Below are 25379 nucleotides of genomic sequence, written 5' to 3'. Positions count from 1 at the left end.
CACTCTCTGGGCCCGGCCCTCCAGCCAGTTCCTAACCCAGCACAGAGTGCCCCTGTCCAAGCCGAGGGCTGCCAGCTTTTCCAGGAGAATGCTGTGGGAGATGGTGTCAAAGGCTTTACTGAAGTCCAGGTAGACACATCCACAGGCTTCCCCTCCTCCAGCAGGTAGGTCACCTGGTCATAAAAGTAGATCAGATTGCTCAGGCAGGACCTGCCTCTCCTAAATCCATGCTGGTTGCGGCTGATCCCTTGGCCATCCTGTAGGTGCCATGTGATCATACTCAAGATGATCTGTTCTGTAACCTTGTTTGGCACCAAGGTCAGGCTGACAGGCCTGTAGTTTCCCATATCCTCCTTCCAGCCCTTCCTATGGATGGCTACCATAATTGCCAGATTCCAGTTATCTGGGACCTCTGCAGTGAGCCAGGATCGATGATAAATGAGGGAGAGTGGTTTCACGAGCCCTTTCACCAGTTGCCTCAGCACCCTAAGATGGCTCCCATCTGGTCCCAAAGACTTGTGAGCATCTGAGTGGCTCAGCAGGTCACTAACTGCTTCCTCCTGGATTACAGGGGGGCACCCAGCCCCTACCAGCCCAGGAGGCCTGTTGCCCTGAGGATAACCTCTTTATTGTTGAAAACTGAGGGAAAAAAGGTGTTAAGTACCTCAGCCTTTTTCTCATCTTTAGTAACTATATTCCCCCCTCCATCCAATAAGGAATGGAAGTTTTCCTTGCTCCTCCTTTTGCTATTAATGTATTTATAAAAACACTTTCTATTATCCTTTACAGAAGTGACCAGATTAAGTTCAAATTGTGCTTTTGCCTTCCTGATTTTCTTTCTGCATGACCTAATGACATCCTTAAACACTTCCTGAGTTGCCTGTCCCTTTTTCCAAAGGTGATAAACCCTCTCTTTTTCCCTGAGTTCCTGCAAAAGCTCCCTAGCCAGACAAGCTGGTTGTCTTCCCCACTAGCTCATCTTTCAGCACATAGGCACAGCCTGCTCCTGTGTGCTCGAAATTTCTTTCCTGAGGTAAATCCATCCTTCCTGAACCCCCTCTTTTTAAGGGCTGTTTCCCAAGGCACTCCTAATCAGCATCCTAAATAGGCTGAAGTCTGCCCTCCAGAAGTCCAGGGTAGAGTTTTTGTTGATGCCCCTCCTTGTTTCACTGATGTCCTGGTTAGAACGGCTGGGACCAATTCATCCCTGGATGGGTGTAACCCAAAACTGTGTATTCTATAGCCTCCATGCCATTTCCCAAAAACTGCTGTCAGTAGAGGCCTGCAAGGTGGGAAGATGTTCCTGTACCCTTTTATGGAATTCCCTGCTCTGACACCCTTATATGGAAGAGGGACTGAGCATCTGCATGCCCTTTTATGGAATTCCCTACTCTGAGGGAGGGACTGAGCACTCCCGCCTGAACTGGAGAGTATATAACTGGGAGTTTCAGAGCCTTGAGGCTCTCTCTCGTGGGACCCAGAGGAAGACAGCAGACCACCGCTGCTCCCAACCAGGCTGAGACCACCACCCTCAACTGGACTGCAATCACCACTTCTGACCAGACTGCAGCAGCTCTCCCACCAGCAGGTTTTATCCCCTCTCCCTTTGCTTTGGACTCGGGGGGTGGGCCAAGGTACACCACTTTTGTTCATACCCCAGGGTGCTGGGTTTGTACATTTGGGTTTTGTGGGTTAGAACCAATTGTCTGTCTGTATACTTGTACTTATTGCATTATTTTAATAAATTGTTATTCTGACTTATAAATCTCTCTTTTGAATTGAGTTCATTTTGCCTTGCTGGTTAACTTTTAAACCAGCACAACTGAGTATTGAAAACTCTATAATTTCATGGTCACTGTGCCCCAGACAGCCTCTAACCACCACAGCTCCCACCAGCCCCTCTCTGTTTGTAAACAGCAGGTCTAGAAGGGCTACATGGCTGGTAGGCTCGTTTACCAGGACAGGAAGGTGTCCTCCATACACTCCAAGAACCTCCTAGTCATATTCCTATATTTCATATGCAGAAAATGTTTTAAAAGAACTAGATACAGTACCAAAGGTAAAAGCTAAAACCACATGTCAGTGCTGTTTTAACTAGAACAGGATTGATATGATGTGGCAGGAGGGCCTGCCCCAGTAAGATCTAAAATCCAATCAGAGAATGCAAACAGTGCAAGGTGTCATGCAAGTTCTTCGTGATGACTTACTGGTGGTGCTAGGTTGCTGGTCTTGGTGTTGAATTATGCTAAAACTAAACTGGTTCACCAAACTGCAAACACACATCCTGCTTTTTGAAGATGGATGTGACAGATAGGTTTGGTAGATGACAGTCAATCATGTTATACTGTAAAAGTACCTTTTCATACAGACAGGTTCTTCTAACACAACCCTTCTTGGAATGTATGTGTGGAGATTCCTCCGTTGGGTGCGGACACCCTCCGAGGATACTCCTCAAGGCTGAGTGAAAGAGGTCACCCATCTCTACTTAAAAAATATTTCTTTTTACTACCTTTAATATAACCGCTTCAATATAGTGCACTATTCTATTTCATACTATACAAGAAGTAGTTTTAGCATTTATGTTGTGTAGTAAATAATTCTGATTAAGGTCTTTGTTTGATCATTTGCAAAAATAAATGTTTCATTCTATATAAATATTCTCATTTTGCCATTCATTAAAACCTGCAGGACAAAAATGGTTCAATCACACCTCTGTAATTTCTTACATTTAAACTGTTGACATAATCCAAGGCTAAGATTGGATTCAGCTGCACCTAGACTCCTCTCTGAGATGGGGTTTAGAAAGCAAGAGAATCCTTTCTGGACCTCGTGACTCAATGACAGGGCTTTTCTAATAAATTTTGTCTAAGTCTTCCACTCCCACCCATGACATACAAGTGTTTAGGAACTGTATGAGTATTCACTTTGATTTTCCACACACCTGTAGCAATACAAATGAATGTTCTCTAGGTTTAGAATTCTGTTGTGCTGCTGCTGGTGGCTCCTAATTTTACTAGAGTCACAGTTCTGCAATGCCTCAGCTCATTACAGAGACAAATATTGCTCAGTGACAGGTAACTTGTCATTCTAATGTGCTTATGCCATGATGTCTGTGTTTCAGAGATACTCTGTTTTGCACCTAAAACTAGTTTCTGTGTTACAGCTATGAAGTTTGATTTAAAAAAAGATACTGTAATATAGATAAACCCTACTAAATAGCTCAACTGAAACAAAGCTGAAAATGAAGGTATAAATGGCTGAAGTGATTAAGACTGTCAAATTCTCGTGGGTCCTGTTAGACAATGAAATAGTTGATGGATTATTATTTATCCCTAAATGTGAGTTTTGGGGAATTAATTAAAGATGTTCTATTATGTTTTTTGAAGCCTATTTGAGGCTGTGAATTAAAAACTGCAATAACAGAATGTGGTATTGTTAATGTTAAAAATGGATAACTAGGAACTTCAGAGATGTCCATCTTTAAACTTTAATTTGGCTGCTTATTTTTTTCCTTTATCTAAGTCAAAGAACCAGGTGATTTTAAGGATGTCAAACTCTTTGTGAAAAGTGAATCTTTGCTAGCTATTATAAACACAACTTTGTTCTCTGACCACTATTGTTACTGTAAAATAGAAAGCATGTAAATGTATCTTAAAATAAGCATAGAATGTCTTTACAATACACTCACGACTAATGGCTGCAAATAGAATTACAAAAAAGCTATTAGTGAAAAAGGAAATTTTCTGAAGAACTTAGTGTTCCCTTTAGTAAAGTTCTTCAACATACATAAAAAATGTAAGTGCAGCCATGGAACACTATTCTAAAAGGAGAATGGACCACGTTTTCCAGTGGAGTAGAAATAGAAATAAAAGTTCTGACTAAGTTTGCAGATCACAAACAACAGTTGTCACAGTGTTTATATATACAGTAATCAGAAAAAAAAATATGGAAGTGGGTTGAAATACAATGACAAGCTCTCCCTTTTTAGCTTACCTAAACTAAGCTAAAAAATGCAAATCAACCAGCACTCAGTGCAAACTGTGATGACCTGATTAGACTCCAGAGGAGTCCATTTTAATTACTGTTATATGAGACAGAAACTTGAACCTCCAACTGCATCTCATTCAGTGATCCAGGTAAGAGGACTATGGGAAGTTTGTCTTTGTGAGAGGTCTGAAGGTACAAACAAAGGAATAAAACAACACTTTTACCTTTAGGGAAATACTATGACACTGTTCTGTATGAAAGAGAGCAAAGACATTCACTGACAAAAAAAAAAACATTATATAAAAGTGCCCCCCTGATGGAGCCTAGTTTAACCAAGTAGATTTCTGGTGGCAAACAGGCTACCAGATGACAGGCCACTGTCATCTTCTATCAGTTTTAAGGAGGTGAGCCAGGGAAGAAAGCGTGGCCTGAAACCAGAAGAATGTCTTTCTCCACTGGCTCACACTTTTTAAAATTTCCACTAGGAAATTAGTCAGAACTCAAAGCATGAGCTTTTTGGTGGGGTTATTAACATGGGGGCGAAGGTGTCTGGAGTTTCTCATGAGACTCAGGGAGACAGTCAAGGACTGACATCCACCCAGTACTTCTTCTGTTGGACAACTGTCACACTTTCCAAAAGTTGTGGAACTGCACAGAGTAAAGTCTAGACTGCACTACATTGAGCACAAATTTGGTTAAATTAAAGAGTTGCCTTTAATATCTAGAAATATTTCTTTCCTTTTGTCAATTTTAAGGTTGGCTTGGCTAAAATGAATCTCGCCTGAGAAACTGAGCTGTTAATTTGCTGCTCAGAACTAGCTGTTTGTTTATGTATGTACGTACATATTAAAAAGTGAGGAGCTACAAACAAATGACCACAGTTGATATTGGTTTTTTTTAAATGAATTCTGTACAGGATATCTATATGAAAACTTTTGTTTGACCCAAACCAAGTATACCAAATATTTTGGGCTGAGGGTCAAATACAATAATGCTTACCAAAATGAAAGTGTAGGGTAAACGCCCTGAAAGGTTTATCCCGTATTTTGTACACCTTCTACATTATTATTTTTGTCTTTAAACAAATAATTTTCTGCTTCAACTTTTCAATATATAAAAAACTTATACTATAGTTAATTTACCTTTGCAAAAAAAGCACAGAGGAGAAACTCTCTATGTATCATGAGTTTTGAACACTTCAATAGCCTATGTAGGAAAAATTATTTGTCTAAAAACAAAAAAAAAAGACATTAACCAAATACATTATATTATATTGCTGTAACCAGTTTTCAAAAGAAAAACTAACTATGTTGACAGTTAATTAATAATATGAAATGCAAATAAACCACATGTAGGCCTTTATGCACCCAAATATCTCAATACACAAAGAGTCAAGATTTTTAGAACATCAAAGTAGGGCACACAGAAAGCTCACTACCCTGGGCTTTAGAAGAGAAGAATTTAGGCTCTTCAGGGATCTGCTTGGTAGAAAAAGCCCTGGAGGGAGCTCATTAATATTCAAGTATCATCTCTTCCAAGCTCAGGAGCAATGCCTCCAAACAAAGAAGAGGGAGTCAGGTAAAAATTCCTGGAGGCCTGTGTGGATTATCAAGGGGCTTCTGGACAAACTCAAACACAAAAAGAAAGCCTACAAAAGGTGGGAACAAGGACATGTAGCCTGGGAGGAACACAGATAAACTGTCCAAGTTGCCAGGGATCAGGTCAGGAAAGCTAAAACCCTGATAGAATTAAATCTTGCCAGTGTGTCAAGGGCAACAAGAAAAGATCCTAATAGGTAGGTTGGTGATAAAAGTAAGACTAGGGGAAAATGTGGGACCTGTCTGGAAGAAATTGAGAGAACTTGTTACCCACAACATGGTGAAGATTGTGAGACTTATTTGCCTCAATCTACACTGTCAAGAGGCAAAGTCACAAGAGGCAAAAGCAGGGACTGGGTGAATGCAGAACAGCCCACTGTAGGAGATCAGTTTCCTTAGTTTCCATCTAAGGAACCTGAAGGTGCACAAGTCCACAGGACCTGATTAGATGCATCTGTGGGTCTTGAGAAAATTGATGGATGAAGTTGTTATGCCACTGTTATGCAACATATTTGACAAGTTGTGACAGTTGGAAGTTCCCACTGACTGGAAAACATCCATTTTTAAAAAGGTAAAAAAGGAAGACCTAATGAAGTACTGGCCAGTCAACCTTACCTCTCTACCTGGCTAGATCATGGAACAGATCCTTCTGGAAATTCTTCTAAAGCTCATGGAAAATGAGATGGTTTGTGACAGTGAACATGTCTTCACTAAGGGAAAACCACGCTTGACAAATACGGGAAAAGTAACTGAAATAATCTACTTGGACTTGTTCAAAGTCTTTGACACTGTCCCACACAACAGCCTAGTTTCTTAGTTGGAGAGCCATGGGTTTGATAGATGTACCACTCATGGATAAGGAATTGGTTCAATGGTTGCACTCAAAGAGTTGTGTTCAACAGCTTGATGTCCAAGTGAACACCAGTGATGAGTGATGTTCCTCAGGGGTTGGTATTGGGATGGTACTGTTTAACATATTTGTTGGTGGCATGGGCAATGGGACTGAGTGCACCCTCAGAAAGTTTGCCGATGACACCAAGCCCTGTGGTACAGTCAACACACTGGAGGGGAGGGATGCTATTCAAAGGGACCTCAACAAGCTTGAGAGTGGGCTCATGGGAACCTCATGAAGCTCAGCTAGGCCAGTTAAAAGGTCCTGCCCCTGAGTCTGGGCAATTCTAAACACAAGTGTGGGTAGGAATGAATGCAGAGCAGCCCTGAAGAGAAGGACTCAGGACTTGATAGACAAGAAGCTCAACATGATCCAGCAATGTGTATTTACAGTCCAGAAGGCTAAATGCACCCTGGGCTGCACTGAAATAAGCATGGTCAGCAGATGAAGGAAGGTGATTCTGCCCATCTACTCTGCCCTCATGAGGTGCCACCAGCAGTACTGTGTCCAACTCTGGAGCCCGCAACACAAGAAGGGCATGGACATGTTGAAGTAAATCCAGAGGAGGACCACAAAGATGATCAGGGAGCCAGAGGACCCCTCCTAAGAAGACAGGCTGGGAGAGTTGGGGTTATTCAGCCTGAAGAACAGAAGGTTCTGGGGAGAATTTGCTACAACCTTCTATAGGTCTACATGTCTACAGGAAAGATGGAGAGGGATTTTTTACAAGGGCACGTACTGATAGAATGAGGGGGAATGACCTTAAACTGAAAGAGGTAGATATAGATTAACTATAAGAAAGGATTTCTTCACTATGAGAATTGTGAGGTGCCAGAGCAAGTTGCCCAGAGAAGTTGTGGACTGTCCATCCCTGGAAGAGGTCAAGGCCAGATAGGATGGGGTTTTGAGTAACCTGGTCTGATGAAAGGTGCCTCTACCTATGGCAGGGCAGTTGGACTAGATGATCTTTAAGGGTCCCCTTCAACTCAGACCATTCTGTGATTCCAGGTAAAACCTAAGCAGGACTTCAAGGAAGCATTGTCAGGAGCTCTAAATCAGAGAAAGCTTGCATGTCAATTTAAGTTAGGTTATGTGCCTTATTTCTCTTGCACCATTAGGTAACATAAAAGACAAAAATTGAAGACATGATAGTTCTGTAAATGTCTCAATGATGGAGAGTCCCAGAATGTTGCTATGCTTGCTGTGGCTCAGGCTGGCTTACACTGTTTTAGCAGAGATGCAGGGGCCAAATGACCATTGTTGAAAGTGCTGGAGTTCCAGCTCTATATGTACTGTCACTGGACAGTTCCTGAGGACTGTTGGGAATAGGAAGGCTGGATTTAGCAATTTAAGTTATATTATTAATGAGATATTTCTGTGCAATTTAAACAGCAAAATTTGAGCAACAACATTTGGACAGTATCTTAATGTGAAAACTGTGTTAGTGTTTTGCAACTGGAACAATAATAGTTGAGTTTTAATTCATAAAATCATAGAATCATAGATTTGTTCAAGTTATAAGGACCTTGAAGATCTTTAACTCCAACCATCAAACTAGTGTCATCACCATGTTCACCATCAAACCATGTCCTCAAGTTTTTTAAGCCATAAACACGTTTATTCAACACACCCAGAGATGGTGACTCCGCAACTTTCCTGGGCGGCCTGCTCCAACACTTTACAATCCTTTCTGTGTAGACTTTTTTCCCAATATCTAATCTAAACTTCCCCTGGTACGACTTGAGGTCATTTTCTCTTGTCCTGTCACTTGTTACCTGGGGAAGAGACTGACCCCTACTTTGCTACAACCTCATTTCAGGTAGTTGTAGAGAGCAAAACATCTCCCCTCAGCCTCCTTTTCTTCAGGATCCTTTAGCTACTCCTTGTAAGAATTTTGCTCCAACCTCTTCACCAGCTTCATTGTCCTTCTCCAGACTGTTATTGTAATTATATTGTTAAAATTTACTGTCAGAAAATGGTAGTTCAACTCACAATAAGTTCTTGTTTCATAATATGCGGTGCCGATTACAAGATTTTGAATGTAATGAGATGTAGGTATATGGAGCAGACAGAACGGGAAAGCATTGCCAACTGTGGTCCAGAAGAAAGGTGCTGATAAATACTAAACTCAGCATCCAGACCTTGAGTGCATTTCTTCTTATTCCAGAGGTTTGTATGCCTGTGCTCAGGGTCAGCTTAAATAATAATAATGCAGGTGTTTGGCCTTGAAAGGAGTTCTTTGAAAAAATCTCTACTAAGAAGCTGTGCTGATCCCTGGCTCCTCCTCTTTGCTTGGGAGTTGCTTTCAAGGGGAGGCTCCTGTCCTTGCTGCCATCTTGAGGGAGGGTTCCCTGTTGCATCTGTGCCTGGCCTTGTCACTGCTTATCCAGAATCTGATACTGATCCAGGAGCATGACCTGACTTGTCACTGTGGACATGCCTCATGGTTTCAAGGCTGCCAATGACCCTGGTCACCATCATGGACCGGCTCAGCTGGCCTTGGCCATATGTATTGGGGATGTGCCCTGCCTCCACCACATCTTCCTGTGGCAATTGGTAGACCCTGCTTTGCAGAGCTGTGCCTACTGTTGCTGCTCTCTTGGCACTCAGGTGAATAAAGAAAACCAGGAGCTGGAAACTGCTTGCCTCTCCCAAAGCAAATAATAAGATGCATACTACTTGAAAGGCTCTGAAAAAGTTAGGATTTTGTTGTTTGTGTGCTTTTTTCTATCCACAATATCTTGTTTTTAGCAGTTGTAAGATTGGTCCTTTTTTTATCTTTACACTGCCTCTGGTTCCTAATCAACTTTGTAATATTTTAATAACCAATTCATTTTTAGGAAGTCAGGTTAAGCCCTTTGGTAGGTTGGAAGGAAAACAATTACAGATGCCAAGGCCTTGTGATTTATAATAACCTCTGACACTCTGAGGTTCATTCTCACAGCTAAGTAGGATAAAAGACACGAATTTTGCAAAAGTGGTACAGTTGTTTTGGGACAAACTCTGAAATCCAATATGTGTGGTTTATTTGGAGTGGGGTAACTAGAAATGTTTCCACAATGTGATATTAGGCCTTCCCCAGGTTTGGTAAGCTCTGATTTAGATAGCAGCAGCAATGAAATAATCTTGAATGCAGACTGCAACCTAATAATTAACTAATTAATTAATAGTTAAGGATCTGGTAGTTGCTGTGCCTATGAAATCACTAAGTTTTTCCATTCAAACTCTCATAAATCTTCTGATTTAACCTTGCAATAAGTGTGGAAAGAAACGGAAAAAGACTCAAGATATTTTCAGCTAATTTTTATTAATCTTTCATGAGTATATATTATGAATACTGTTAAAAGGCCCAATGAATTCAAACAGGTTAGTCAAAGACTAGATAACTAACAGAATTATGAACAAATAGCTTTAATTCAAATGTAACAAAGACAGTTCCAGAGAAGATTAACCATTCTATTAAGTATGGACCTGCCATGAAATCATGTTAATGAATAGGAGGTTATTGCATGGAGCTGATGCTTCAAACTTCTCAGAAGACTTTTTACATTTCTGGGAATAGGGAGTTAAGTATTAGGAATTTACACTGAATTAAAAAACAGAGCAAAACAAATCAAAACAGAAACAGCGAAACCCCAAAATCCCAAACAACAACAAAAAAAAAGGATACAGAAAACACTACATGCTACACCATGCAACCAGTGTTTCACAACCGCTTACTTATTATTTGGAGTACTGTGAGACATCCATCAATGGAAAAAGTAAGCATGCATAAAATTATGGACTATATATGCAATTTTATCTTTTTATTTTTTTTTTAGAACTGTGGTGGAGATAACATTTTACAAAAAAAACCCTTACAGTTGGTAAAAACAAGATATTGTTGATAGACAGAGGCACGCAACCATCAAAGACTGATACTGGATAAGATCAAACTCCAAATTCGTCATGTGCATAACATTATTCTGAAGATATATTTCCCTGATCTTCCTTTGAATGTTTATCCTAGAAGAAAGTGTAATATGTTCAAAGTCTCAAAAAAAATTGGTAGTTGTCATTCTTATTCTGGTGATTCTAAGGGTATTGCTTTGGCAAAAGACTATTTTGATTGGAAAGAAAAAACATAATTAAACTTTGGTAAACTTACATGATGACTAATTTCTTCCTGTCCCAGGTTATCCCTCTATTAATCATCAGTCTGGTCATATTAAATTGGTCATATTAGATTGGTAAGATGTAATTAGAAGGCAAGGTTTCTCCAACTTGAAAATATTTTGTTATTTTTTATAATGCTACCATACAAATACATCCCTTTTTACATTCAAATCCCTAAAAGTCACCATATCTGTAAGTTTATTAGTAGCATAAAAATGGCAACTAACTTCTCAAATTAACTATTTAAATGTGTATTATTGTCCTTCAGGTAGAACTCTCAGGGGTACTCAGTACTAACTTAGAGCTGCTTCACTGAGCGTGAGGATACCTCCGTGGGAGCAGTGTTAAAGTCAACTTAAGCACTGTTGCAAAATCTACTCTACAACTTATTAGAAATTATTGTGCTGAAGCACATAGTAAAGTCAAAGCTCTATGCAGTAGAGATATGGTTCAAAATCTTCTCACCCCTGGGGAACCTTTCTAATCATCTTGTCTGAACTTCTACAAACCCCCAAAGAATTCAATTCATTACTTCCTATATCAAACAATTGTTTTCCAATTAAGGTATAGAAATTTATTTTATAAACTTCCCTGTCTTGGTTATAGGGCTTGTTTCTGATCCAGTATGCCCCATTCCTTAGTAAACTCTTCCAGAAAAGAATTTCCCAAGAGATCTATTGATAAGTTAATTGTTTTTGATGTAAGTCTTTCTCTTCAGATTGTTTGTCTAAATCAAAAATTGAGAAACTCTTTCTTGAACAGTTCAGATATAAACTCCCTTTACTAAAAGTAATGGAACAAAACACTTATAAAAATTATAGTAGTATTTTGTTAGCTTAAAATACATCATTCATAATATATAAAAACAAATCTGGTTAGTACTGTTACATCATTTCAGATAACACTGTTTAAGAAATCCTGGTATTTTATAGTGGTATATGATACTACTCATCATAAAGCATCATGAAACAAAAGCTTCATAAGAGCCTGAAGCATTATCAATGAAAAAAGCTGCAAAATTAGTTGTTTTTTATCTCACTGATGAGCAGAGACACATCTGATGTTGATAGCTAAGTCCTCACTTTTGTTTAAAAACAAAATACCAAAGATTTTTTTTTCAATCCTAGTATTCATGTGCATAGGAAACACTCATTAATGGAGAATAGAATCTATGCCCAGACAGAAAAAAAAAGCAATTAAAAATTATGAATTCAAACCACTTTTCTAAAAATGTCAAAATTTTCACAACTGCAGATGCATGAACTTTAGAAAGAGAAGGGAAATTTGTGTATGTCATTAATCAGCAGCATGGTAGGGTGGGTTCAGTTCCGCGCATACTGCATCTCACCTAAAAAATCCACTGCACAGGCTTGAAGGCTTTACCCACATGCAAAAAGTCCTGCAGCGACGGGCGAGGGTCGAAACGGTAGGTGAAAGGTGCACTGGGAGCCGCAGACTCAACCCTGCATGCAGGCGGTTCAGGATATTGGTCATTTGAGACTGACGGAGATGAGAGTCTCTTGGGGCAGCACCCTGAACGACCAAGCAGCCTTTTCAAGGACAGCACTGCTTGCTCCACTCGGAGAGGGGCCTAGAAAAGGTGGCCTAAACAAAGCTCATCTCCACCTTCACCCGGTTGGTTAATCGCAGACCAACGGGCATCTTCTTCCAATGCGGTCGCACAAAGATTAAAAGACAAAGGCATGCACCTGCCTCCAAAGGTCTACCTAAATTAACTCTAGCATGTTGGAACATCAGATCCATGCTTGATTCTGCGGACAGCGGACGTCCTGAGCGACGTTCTGCCCTAATTGCCCACGAACTGGCTCGTCTCAACATCGACATTGCTGCTCTCAGTGAAGTTCGCCTTCACGAGGAAGGCAGCCTCAGAGAACATGGTGCCGGTTACACACCCTTTTGGTCAGGTAAGTCCAGATCCGAAAAACATCTCTCAGGTGTCGGTTTCATGATCAAAAACTCTATTGTCCCTAAACTCGAAAATCTGCCGACAGGCCATTCTGACCGCATTATCTCCCTACGCCTTCCACTAAACAACAAGCAACACGTTGTCATCTTCAGTATATATGTCCCAATTCTCCAAGCTGACCCTGCTGAAAAAGATAAATTTTACATCGACCTGCGCTGCCTTACCCAAAAGGTGCCCGCAGATGATAAGATCATTATCCTTGGGGATTTCAATGCCAGAGTAGGTAAGAATTTTGAAGCCTGGAAAGGAATATTAGGCAAGCATGGTGTCGGAAACTGCAACGATAATGGTCGACTTCTGCTAGAATTCTGTGCGGAGCAACAGTTTACCATCACTAATACCATCTTTCAGCAGAAAAATAGTCTGAAGACAACCTGGATGCACCCCAGGTCTAAGCATTGGCATCTCATTGATTATGTCTTGGTGCGACGGAGAGATGTCTGCGATGTCCTCCATACCCGTGTGATGCCCAGCGCAGAATGTCGAACAGACCATCGGCTTGTGCGCTGTAAACTCAACTTTAATCTCAAATTCAAACCCAAAAGGGGCAGTATCCCAAGGAGAAGACTCCAAGCTAATGATCTCCAATCAACCACAGTAAGACAAAGATTTCAGGCAAACCTTCAAACTAGGCTCGAAAACCATTCCACAGATTCTGTAGTTTCCTCCCCTGAAACAATTTGGCATCATATTAAAAGCTGCATCCTGCAATCCTCTGAAGAATCCTTAGGGTTTTCCCTCAAGAAGAACAAGGACTGGTTTGATGAAAACAATCAAGAAATCCAGGACTTGTTGAGGAAGAAAAGAACTGCCCACCAAGCACACCTTGCACTGCCATCCTGTCACGCAAGAAAAACAACCTTTCGTCTTGCATGCAGCAAGCTCCAACAGAAACTCCGTGACATCCAGAACAAGTGGTGGACCGATCTAGCTGCAAAAACTCAACTATGTGCAGATACAAAGGATTCTATGAGGCCCTGAAAACAGCATACGGGCCTACATACCAAGTCCAAAGCCCACTACTCAGTGCAGATGGTCAAACGCTTCTGACAGATAAAACCTCCACTCTGAATAGATGGTCTGAACACTTTCAGACTCTTTTCAGTACCAACCGTGTAGTCCAAGACTCAGCAATTCAGTCCATCACACAACAACCGGTGAAATACAAATTGGATACTGCCCCCACTTTAGGAGAAACCCTCAAGGCCATACAGCAGGTGAAAATCGGCAAGGCAGTTGGGGTTGATGGAATTCCACCTGAAGTCTGGAAACATGGGGGCCTTGCACTCCATGCTAAATTTCACGAGCTTGTGGTGCGTTGTTGGGCGAACTACCTTCAGACCTTCGTGATGCAGTCATCATCACCTTGTATAAGAAGAAAGGTACTAAATCAGACTGTTCAAATTACCGTGGTATTACTCTGCTCTCCATTGCTGGCAAAATCCTGGCAAGAATACTCCTGAACAGACTAATACCCGCTAAGCAGAAGGAATTCTACCTGAAAGTCAGTGTGGCTTCAGAGTCAACAGGAGCACCACAGACATGATATTTGTTCTCAGACAACTGCAAGAGAAGTGTAGGGAACAGAACAGAGGTCTCTATGTAACCTTTGTCGACCTCACCAAGGCTTTCGATACTGTGAGCAGAAAAGGTCTCTGGCAGATTTTGGAACGTTTAGGTTGTCCCCCCAAGTTCCTTAAAATGATCATCTCACTTCATGAGGATCAGCACGGCCAAGTCAGATATGGCAACACACTTTCTGAGCCCTTTCTAATAAAGAATGGTGTGAAACAAGGCTGCGTTCTTGCTCCTACCCTATTCACAGTCTTTTTCAGCATGATGCTCCAAAGGGCCACGACAGACCTCGATGATCAGGACGGTATCTACATTCGATATCGTACTGATGGAAGCCTATTCAACCTAAGGCAACTGAAGGCCCACACTAAGACCTTAAACCATCTTGTCCGGGAGCTGCTTTACGCTGATGACGCCGCCCTTGTTGCCCACACAGAAGCAGCCCTGCAGCGTTTAACATCCTGCTTTGCAGATGCTGCTGAGCTCTTTGGGCTGGAAGTCAGCTTAAAGAAGACAGAAGTTCTCCATCAACCTGCACCTCAGGAAGTCCCCCATCATCCCCACATCACCATCAGCCAATCAGAGCTCAAATCAGTCCAACAGTTTAATTACTTAGGCAGCCTCATCTCCTCGGATGGTAAGATTGACAGGGAGATAGATAACAGGTTAGCAAAGGCATATAGTGCTTTTGGAAAGCTTCATAAAAGAGTCTGGCAAAATAAACACTTGAAGAAAAGTACCAAGATCAGTGTTTACAGAGCCATTGTGCTGTCTACTCTTTTATATGGCTCCGAATCATGGGTCATCTACCGCCACCACCTGCGTCTCCTAGAACGCTTCCATCAACGCTGCCTCCGTACAATCCCAAACATCCACTGGTCAGATTATGTGACCAATACATCTGTTCTAGAACAAGCAGCAGTCACAAGTATTGAGGCCATGCTACTGAGAACGCAGCTGCGTTGGGCAGGGCATGTCTCCAGGATGAAGGACCACCACCTCCCTAAGATCTTGTTTTATGGTGAACTTGCCACTGGCTGGCGCAAGAGAGGAGCCCCGAAGAAAAGATACAAGGACTCCCTGAAACAACATCTCAGCCTTGGGCATATTGATCACCATAACTGGTCTACTCTGGCCTCCAATCGGGAAGCCTGGAGACAGACCATTTATAACGCTGCTGATGCTTTTGCGAAAGCACGCAGGATCACCCTTGAGGAGAAAAGACAACGCAGAAAGAATCGAGCCTTGCAGTATATACCACCTAAGGAGTCTTTCTGCTGTGTCTTTTGCAACCGGACATGCCTTTCTCATATTGGCCTTTTTAGCCACCAACGCGCTTGCAAGAAACGTGGGTAGAGCCCTTCCCAAATCTTCGTTCGCGAAGCCTAGCCATGAATGGTAGACGTGTCTTGTATAACAGACTCCTCTTTTTATATGAACACGTCATGAAAACATTACATGCAGAAATACACGACACGAAACAAGACACCTGCAAAGTCAGGGATTCATATTTAAGATTTCCACTATGTATTTTATTTCAAAGTAAGCTTTGTTATGAGACAGAATATCCTTTTGTAAAATAACTATGTAATTGGAGAAAAGACAAAATATACTTTTTACCCAGCTATTCAGAAGCTTGTTTATTTTTCAAAAAGCATATTCAGGCATGAAAACCAGCTTGTAATTAATGATTTCCAGCTGTTATGAGTTCAGTTAAAGAAGTTAGTATTCAGTGTTTTCCAGTATTATTCACTGCCCCTTGTTACTGGCAATTACTGAAATTTTCCTTTGAAGGTAGAATTATTAACTATCGTATGGAATTTTCTGTGGTGTTTTTGTTGTAAAATCCTAGATATTTACTAGTATTAATTAGTGGGTTTTCAGAATAATCTAATGAGATGAGGTAATATAGTGTCATTTTACACAAGGGAAACTGAGGCAGAAAGATTAAAGATACAATTATAAGATATCAGTTGGTTTTGTGTGATCAATATTTGACGTCCAGGGTTTGGGGTTTTTTCATTATAAATAGAGCTTTATAGCTCTCTATAGGTTCAGAGTAGAGCTTTCACTAAACGTCATTGTGGAAGAGATGGCTCATATTTCTGCAATTTACACTGTGTTTTGTATTGTTAGCCAAAAGATAAGGAATACAGAATTAATGATCCTTTGTGAAAAGTGTGATTAAAAGACATGAGTATGTAACTGAGTTCTATCTATGACAGATGTGTTTACACACACAGTACCAATTCCAAATTTAGGTTTTACAGGAAACCTTGACTGACTTTTTTCAAGTTGTGTGGCTTGATTTTCCATGTATGATATATTATAAGAAAATACATTTTAGAATGTATTAAACATATATAAATCCGTGAAAAAACATCTGTGCCTGCCTTGGATCCCTTTTAATCATGGATGTTTTCCATTCAGGATATTCTAACCCTCAAACACTTTCAGAAGTTTTAGACAGCTGTTACATGTTTAAATTCAATCTGGTGATAAAAAACCCCCCAAACATCTCCTCTTCTTCCAACACAGAAATAATTTTCTCCAGATTTACTCTCAGTTAAGGTCAAGACTCAGTCTTAAAAGGTACAGATGCCTGTATTTTGCTCTAGGAAATCTAGAAACTGAACTTTTCACCCCTTTAAGTCCCTGAAAGGTTCTTAGATCATATTGCGCCTTCAAAAATCACAACATTTATATACTCATTTATTCATATAGAACTATTTTAGTTCATGCCCTTACATTGCACTTAAATTCCTCTATCATCAGATACACAACAGTGCTGTGCTAATATTGCCAGTGTTGGCAATAGTAGTGCCATCCTTGAATTCTTCAGAATGGTAAGGTTGTCTGGTAACGAATGCAAGAACAAATTTTTCTTTAGAGTTTTCAATTTTGTTTGAAGACTACGTAAGATTTTTGAATGCAATAGATTAAACAAATACTATAGGAGAAGAATAGATTTGGTGACTTGTCAGGTCTTTTCAGTGGACAATTTAACTTTCACAAGTTTGGGTCAATATATGTATTTAATTTGCTGAATAACATTCAGGAACAGTAGATGATTTCTATCCTGAACCTTTGAAACTTCATATTACTCCTATTTATTTTCTAGATATTTAAAAAACTTTAGATATTCCCAAGATAAAATGTTCTCTATTTGGGTAAACAAGCATTTCCTAATGTTACACAAAAAAGGAAAAAAAAAAAGAAGTTATGAGATATTATTTATTTGTTTATTTACTTATGAGCTTTCTACCTGATTTAAGAGAAAGACTTAATTTGTGGATTCTGTATATATCATCATAAAGTAAAAGAGAGAGCAAATAAACCAGGAAGTAGGGCTACACATGGTCTTACTTTATCTTCAATGAATGTGCCTTTTACAGGTTGTAGAATAAACTTGCATCCATGATTTCACTTTTTAGCCCTTACCTGTCTTGTACCGCATTAAAAATTTTAGTTTCCTCTTTCCTACTCTATATAACACTGTCTTATCCAATTTATTTTCATAAAATCATTACCACTGAAAGATTTCATACATGTCCACAACATTTCTTCAGGTAACACATTTGGTGCCTACATTTTATAAAGAAATACATGGTAATTAAAACTCAGCAGGTGCAAGAACTTGATTTAAAAAAAGAAGTGTCCTGGAGACAGTGACCTCATATTCAAAAGCTCAAGGACAGAACCTTAAACAATCTTTCTTTAAAAAGCTAAGTCACTAAAATTTAAGAAAGTCTATCTGATTTGTCATGTTTCTTATTCACAACTCATGATAGCAGAACAAAATAATACTGTTTACTTCCTATAAAAAAGTGATAGAAAGTCTAGTGTATCAAAATATGTAACACATTTCAACACAAATAGAACAACTAATGACAAAGAGTTTTCAGAAATTCAATATACGTACTATATAATTGAAAAAGGATATTTTGGTATAACATGTGTAACAGTTGCTCATGTGTATGTTACATGAACTTTAATGTTTAGTCATAAAACATCTTCATTTTTATTAGTTTTATTTTGAAAATACAGGAAAAAATATATGGGATCAGAACAAACAATTTTTAATAAGATGGTGAACTCTCTCACCATAATGTTGGCACTTTGAAGCAAAAATTCATCCATCAAAAGAAAGAAAGTGATATTTAGTTATAAAACAAATTGTACATCAAATGAATTGACCGAACAATTACCCGTAGAATTACCTGTGGAATGATGACTAGTGATGTCAAAACCTGTCAGGCCACAAAAAAAGCAACATTTGTGTTTAAAGACTCTTCCTTAAATCCTTCCCTCATAACACAGGGGAAGATAACTCCTATGTAGTTCTTAATAAAAAAAAAGTAAAGCAAACAAACTTTTTTTTATGCATGAATGTTCTTCCTTATCGTTTGAGTGCAGAGTGAATGTGCTAACTTTCTAAAATAGAAGTGATTGTTTACATGTTTCTTAAATAGTGATAATGGTAATCTGCTAAATCAGGTTTGTGTTTTAAGTATGGGAAATAAGGTATAATTACTATATAGAATATTATATATTTACAGATCACCATTTTGGAAAATTCATTAGCTTAAGTTTGCTGTATGGTATGTTATATAGTGACCAAACAACGTACTTGATCTATTATGTTTACTGAATTGGGAGAATGGTGATTACAAGTGATTTTGCTGATTGTTTGGCTGAATTTTAGGAAATCAAAATGCACACACTGCTGTAGATTAAAGTAAATGTGAAAAGTACTTTTAAAAGAATCAACCACAAAATACATTTTGAGACTGTTAATGAAGCAAGAACTATTATTAAGTATTATTAAGTATTATTAAGTATTAAGACTAGAGGCAGACAAAGATTTTCTATGTTTAAACTTTTTGTATTTCCTTGTCTACTTGAGACAAAACTGAAGTAGATGCTCACTGGAGCATGACACTTCACAGTTTTGCTTTTGATCCATTTCCATCAGCTGCTAGATATATCTTACATCTACTGGATAGGAACACTTAATAACAGAGACAGAAAATTCAATTTCAAGAACATTGTTGCAGCAACAATGGTGAGCTCAATAGCAAACGAGAATAGAAAACGCAATGTCAAACATTTTCTCTCCGAGAGAAAATTTACTATTTCCTTTACTAAATTATCTACAGGTCTGCCTCATTATTCATAATATAAATACTACGGCTGTTATTTATGACTTGTGTCTATGTAACCTGTGAAAATGTTAAAGCACATTGTTATATTTAATCTAGTGACATAAAATGAACTCTAATTATGAGTCAAAACACTAAGCTGTAGCTCCTGGAACTTATGACCCAGAAAAAAGATCAGCTGCAGAGTAAGGAAAATAGGTGCACTGCTGAGGAGAACACAGATTTTGTAACTACAATGCTTCAAAGAAGTCAGAATTTTCTTCTAAGAAAAGAGAGCTGTGTTGATCTTACTGCTGTCCTTAATTAGAAGGACACAATAAACACAAGGAAAGATGGCCAGCATGATGGAGAAAGAAGAAAGTTTGCACACAACACCTAATGATACAAATGCACTTAATGATTTTCTGACTATTAGACTAAGCAGTGGGACTATACTTTGATGACTTTTGTAATGTCACTTATTATAAGACAAGACCCAGAGAGGGATCTGTGTGTGGCAGGGAGGAAGAAAGGACTAGTGTATATTTCTAGTTATAGATTAATCATAAGGGCTTTAAGCAGGACATGGAACAGATGCAGACGTGTCTCTTTAGTAATGAAGAGAAGAAACAGTTAAGACAAATATCAAGATTTTGCACTGGGGACAGGAAAAAAAAAAGAATCCCTTTAATTTAAAAGAGAAAATAACAAAATATCTTGTCCTAAGAGAGGTGTTGTACATAATAATGGCCAGTCTTCACGAACAAAGATTTTGGGAAAGGTCTTTTACCTTTCCAGCCTGCGCAATGGATTTTTTTTAGGTGAGACACAGCATGCGCTGAACTGAGCCCACCCTTTAATCCTAAGGTTCATCTGCCGGGGCCAAGCAAGCTTGGACAATGTCAGTGAGGTCCTCAGGACGTAGGTTTGTTTAGAGTGACCTTCTCATAGATGGATGGCCTCACAGGGCTAACGAGCTCCATCTGCCCGGGAGACTGGGATTCGAACCAGGGTCGCAGCGGTGAGAGTCCCGCATGCTAACCACTAGGCCACCAGGGGTCCAAATTTGAGGTGTTTCTGCCCGGTTCCGAACCGGGGACCTTTCGCGTGTGAGGCGAACGTGATAACCACTACACTACAGAAACGGTGTTGTACATACTCCCAAGATAAAGGTCGGAAAAGCAAGGAGGTGGACATGATCAGCACAGAAATGATAACCCAAGATTCAAGGAACAGACACATGAGAAGGCCTGAGCAACAAGGAGACACCGTACACTATCAAATTGAAATTAGATGAGATGGGAAGCAACATCTCATTGAACATTCACTGTGGTAGTAAGTACACACACAAATTGATAACTTTTCAGGGCGTAGTAGTAGTGTGGAGAATAAGAAAAGGAAGTCGTAAGAATAGTCAAAAACTGAGATGGGTCAAGAGTGAGACATTTCCAGAGATATTCAGTGGCATAACTCCAGTACCCTCCTGGAGCCCCATTACATTTCTTCTCTTCATGTAAAAGAATGCTGAAAAACTCACCTGCTGACTTATATGTTTGCACATGCAACCTAATTATCCCATTTATTAATGGAACAAAGTGAAAAGTTTGATTGGGAAAACTCAAAATCAGACCGGTGGAAAACAACTTCCATTTTTATTTATTTGTACTTTATGGGAAATATAAAAACCCCTTTTTCAACAGAAGGCTTAGCTTCTCTAATATTAGTTTGTTATACTATGAGTTAAAATTGTACACAAAGTTAAGAACAAAAAAAAAAGAAAAATATGCAATAACTAGTCGTTGGTTTCAAAAAAGCACATTTTAAAAATGAGGGGAATAACAAAAATTTAAACAAGGCAGAATCTCAGATCTCTTTAAAACAAAGTTCCCAATCCAAATTCTGTTGAAGTTTTTTTTCTTTTGTTTTTCCTATGATGCATAAATTCTTAAAGAAATGCATTTTCATCTGTTTCATTTATATTCATAATTTAAAAAACTTGCTGTCATCACCTCCCTATTCTTTGCCCTATGACTTGAATATACTTACTGAAAGCTTGTTCACTGTTGAGCAGGTGAGTCCAAATCCTGACTTGTTTTATAGCTCTTAGTCGCTACCCTGTTTTATCTTTATCCTTACAGATTTAGATTCTTTTTTAAGTTTTAGCTTTTTCACTTTGTTGAATTTCTCAAATATGCTCAAGCAAAGCTAAGCTTTGGCACTTCAGAGTTTCAAAACCATGTTCATGATAAAAAGTTGTGTTTGAGTGTTGCATACAATCTCATAAAACATGAAGTTCTACATTCTCTTAAATAGTCCCATTAAAAGATAGGATTCTGTTGAGCTATCATAATATGCTTTGAAAATTGTTGATAATAGTAACTGAGACGTGAGTTTAAGAAAATATTTTTCATTCTCCATGATTTTATAAGTACAGGGACAAAGGATTGCTCATCAGTGGTTTTCTTTGGTGACTGTGCAGTCATTCATTGCTTTTAGGTGGACTTCCAGTATCAGAAGTTAATGTCCTGTTAAGTCCCATTTATTATATTTTATAGTACTAGTTATTAAATACTAATTTCAAATAAGTTACTTTTCATTCAGAAAAAAATTACTAATTAAATAAATTTCTTTTACAGTATGATGGAGTTTACAATCTTATAAAACTGTGATATTTGGAGGCTACAAAATTTTCTTACAGAACTACTTGGCATTTAAAAAAAGAGGAAGAAAGATTAATGGAAAAAAAAATTAAAGCCTAATGATAGTGAAATATATTTTGGCCAGCAATCTTTATTACAAATTATTATCATTTTTACAACTTAAACATTATTGAAGACAAAAAATCATGATGGAAACATTGAAGTAACTAATAAGTTTGTCTTGTAAGTGGTGAAGCAGACAGGCACAATGCTGAGAAGTGAACAGTTAAAATTCAGATTCATATATGTGCATTTTCCTCTCTTTCTTAATCCTTATAGCACAGATACAGCTGTCCTGAAAGAAATGTGTATCTGTGACATGGGAACCCCATTAAATATATCTCATTTAGTTGTACCAAAAGACTTCATGCATTTGCATGTATGAAGAACTTTTCTCTTTGATTAGCTTTTCAGTATTAAACACATTCCAGCGTAGACTGTGAAGTGAACTGCTCCAGTGGACACACTCTGGAACCAAGAATAACGCTGAGGGACTGTGGGGAGAGTTTCTGAGGCAGCAAGACCTGAAAATTAGTGATGAGAGAGGCACCCAAGGCCCATGAGTGGGAAGTATTTAAGCACTGAAGCCCTGCAGCCCTGAGGAGAGGCAGCTCTGACTCTTCTGCACAGTCCAGGACAGGAGTGACAGCGGGCACCCTGTAGCCATTGAAGAGCAGCCTCTGGAGAGCACAAGTGACAAGAATGGGCAAACAGTCGTGGTGTGACAGTTCATGTGGAAGTTTGTGCAGTGAGCTCAGGTGGTGGTCACCATTCCCTTGGAAAGAGCTCAGCAACGGTTTCCACTTGGTGGTTAGCCATGTCCTTAGCACTCACTAGAAAAGATGTGGTGACAAAAACAGAGCTCACATGAAAACATGCAGCTGTCAAGGTTACAGGCTACAGGGAGTGCCAGAGCCTGGCACTGGTATGGAACAGTAGAGACAACACCTGTGCGAGGTGAGACCAGGTAGATAATCTGCTCTGCCTTGTGATAGAGCTGACAGAGGAGGTAGAAAGGTTAGGAAGTATCAGGGATTTTGAGGGTGAAATTGGCTGGTGGAACTATGTTCCAGCCCTGCAGAGACAGGAGCAGGCACCAGAAAGAGACTCAGATCAAGAGGGCCCTGTCAGACTGAAGGGAGTAGATCAAAACGGTTGCAGGCAACAGAATTACGAGAAAGAAATGAGCCTCATCCATCAATATATGGCTGTATGGCTTTAAACTAAATGTTATGGCGGGGGGGATAATATAACCCTTGACAAGCTGTGGAATAACGGACTAATATTAGAGGGACAGAGTGCTAGGGAGGGCCCCTTGCATCCCAACATTGAGATGTACTAGCCAAACTGGACCACACTTCAAGTCTTATGGAGATGAGGCAGGGGCCCCGAGGTAACAGAAGCCAACAGGGAAACACCAGGAAAATATCTCAAAGGAACTAAGAGGTGTTCCCCTAGGAAGGCAACACATCCATCAGCCCAGAAGAGGTACACCAATACATTCATGTTCAAAAACCAGGAGGAGCTGGAAGCCACAGCGCTGATAGAAAGTTATGACTCTGTTGCCATTACTGAAAATTGATGGGACAAATCTCAGGACTGAAGTGTGACTGTCAATGGCTATTGGCCTTTCAGAAAGGACAGGGATGAAAGGAGAGGTGGAGGGGTTGCCCTCTACACCAAGAGCCTATTGACAAAGACTTTTTGCTCCAGCCTGTAGGCTGTCATCCTGTTGGAGGACTTCAACCAACCTGTCATCTGCTGAGAAAGTAGCAAGGCAGACGTAGGCAATCCAGGAGATTCCTGGAAATTCTTAAGCCAGCTAATAAAATATACCAACCAGAGGGGACACGATATGGGATGTGATGGTCACCAGTGTACATGAGACAATCAGGGATGTCAAGACTAGAGGCAGCCTGGGCTACAGTGAACATGCATTGATGAAGTTTTCAGTCCCCAGGAATATGGGTCAGTTGAAGAGAATAGTAAATGTCCTGAAGTTTAGGAAAGCAAAATTCCAGCTCTGCAAAGAGTTAGTCAATGGAACCCCCTGGGAAACTGCCCTCAGGGACAAGGGAAGAGGTCAGAGCTGATAGATCTTTAAGGACATCTTCCATAGAATACAAAGGCTAACAAGACATCAGGCAAGAAAGGCATGGCTGAATAGGGAACTGCTGGTCAAACTAGTGGACAAGAAGCAAATGCATGGGCAATGGAAGCATGAACAGATATTCTGGGAAGAGTATAGGGATTCAGTCTGGTTGTGTAGGGATGGGATGGGGGGGACCCCTGGTGGCCTAGTGGTTAGCATGCAGGACTCTCACTGCTGCGACCACGGGTTCGAATCCCAAGTCCCCCGGGCAGATGGTAGCTCGTTAGCCCTGTGAGGCCATCCATCTATGAGAAGGTCACTCTAAACAAACCTACGTCCTGAGGACCTCACTGCCTTTGTCCAAGCTTGCTTGGCCCCGGCAGTTGAACCTTAGGATTAAAGGGTGGGCTCAGTTCAGCGCAGGCTGTGTCTCACCTAAAAAAAAATCCATTGCGCAGGCTGGAAAGGTAAAAAGACCTTTCCCCAAAATCTTCGTTCGCGAAGACTGGCCATTATTACAGGGGTAGGGATGGGATCAGGAAGGCCACAGTGAATCTGGAGCTGAAACTGGTATGGGACCCAAAGAATAAAAAGAAAGATTTCTATGGGTATGTTGGCAAGAAAAAAGGTCAAAGAAGGGAAGGTTCTGATAAGCAAGGTTAGTAAACTGGTAACAATGGATAAGAAGGCTTAAGAAATTATTTTTCTCTGTCTTCAATGGCAACCTCTTTTCCCACACCTCTCAATTGGAAGGACCACAAGATGTAGACTGGGGCAGCTAAAGCCCTCTCACTCTAAGATAATGTTCATGAGCACCTGAGGAGCCCCAGTGAGGTGCATCCCAGACTCCTGAGGATATTGGCTGGTGTAGTTGCCAAGCCACTCTCCAAGATATTTGAAAAGCCATGGCAGTCAGGTGAAGTCCCAGGTGACTGGAAAAAGGAAAACATTGCACCCATCTTGAAAAAGAGTAGAAAATGAGGACCCTGGGAACTACTGACCTGTCAGCCTCTCCTCTGCCTGGGAAGATCATGGAGCAGATCTTCCTAGAACCTATGGTAAGGTACATAGAGGACAGGGAAGTGATTCAAGACAATAAGCATTCAGTTCCAGATTCACCATGGCCTTCCTGAACTAGGGTCCACTAAGGGTGAGTTCTGTCTGACCAACTTTTTGGGCTTCTACAATGGAGTGACCACATCAGTGGGTGTGGGGAGGGCTACAGATGTCATCTGTCTGGACTTGTAAGGGCT

General features: G+C 40.0%; 1 long non-coding RNA gene and 1 other non-coding gene across 3 annotated transcripts in view; both read right to left on the bottom strand.

Annotated features, from left to right (window-relative positions):
- The window catches only part of LOC113960834, a 611076-nt gene that overhangs the window by 57919 nt on the left and 527778 nt on the right, over positions 1–25379 (bottom strand). The gene's annotated exons all lie outside the window — the stretch shown is intronic.
- Positions 20408–20480, bottom strand: TRNAV-CAC. The gene has a single exon. It is a non-coding gene; the product is annotated as a tRNA-Val (tRNA).

Source organism: Neopelma chrysocephalum, unplaced genomic scaffold (assembly GCF_003984885.1).
Source record: "Neopelma chrysocephalum unplaced genomic scaffold, ASM398488v2 Primary Assembly neopelma1_96921, whole genome shotgun sequence".
Lineage (NCBI taxonomy): Eukaryota > Metazoa > Chordata > Aves > Passeriformes > Pipridae > Neopelma > Neopelma chrysocephalum.
This window is presented reverse-complemented; position numbering and strand designations above follow the sequence as displayed.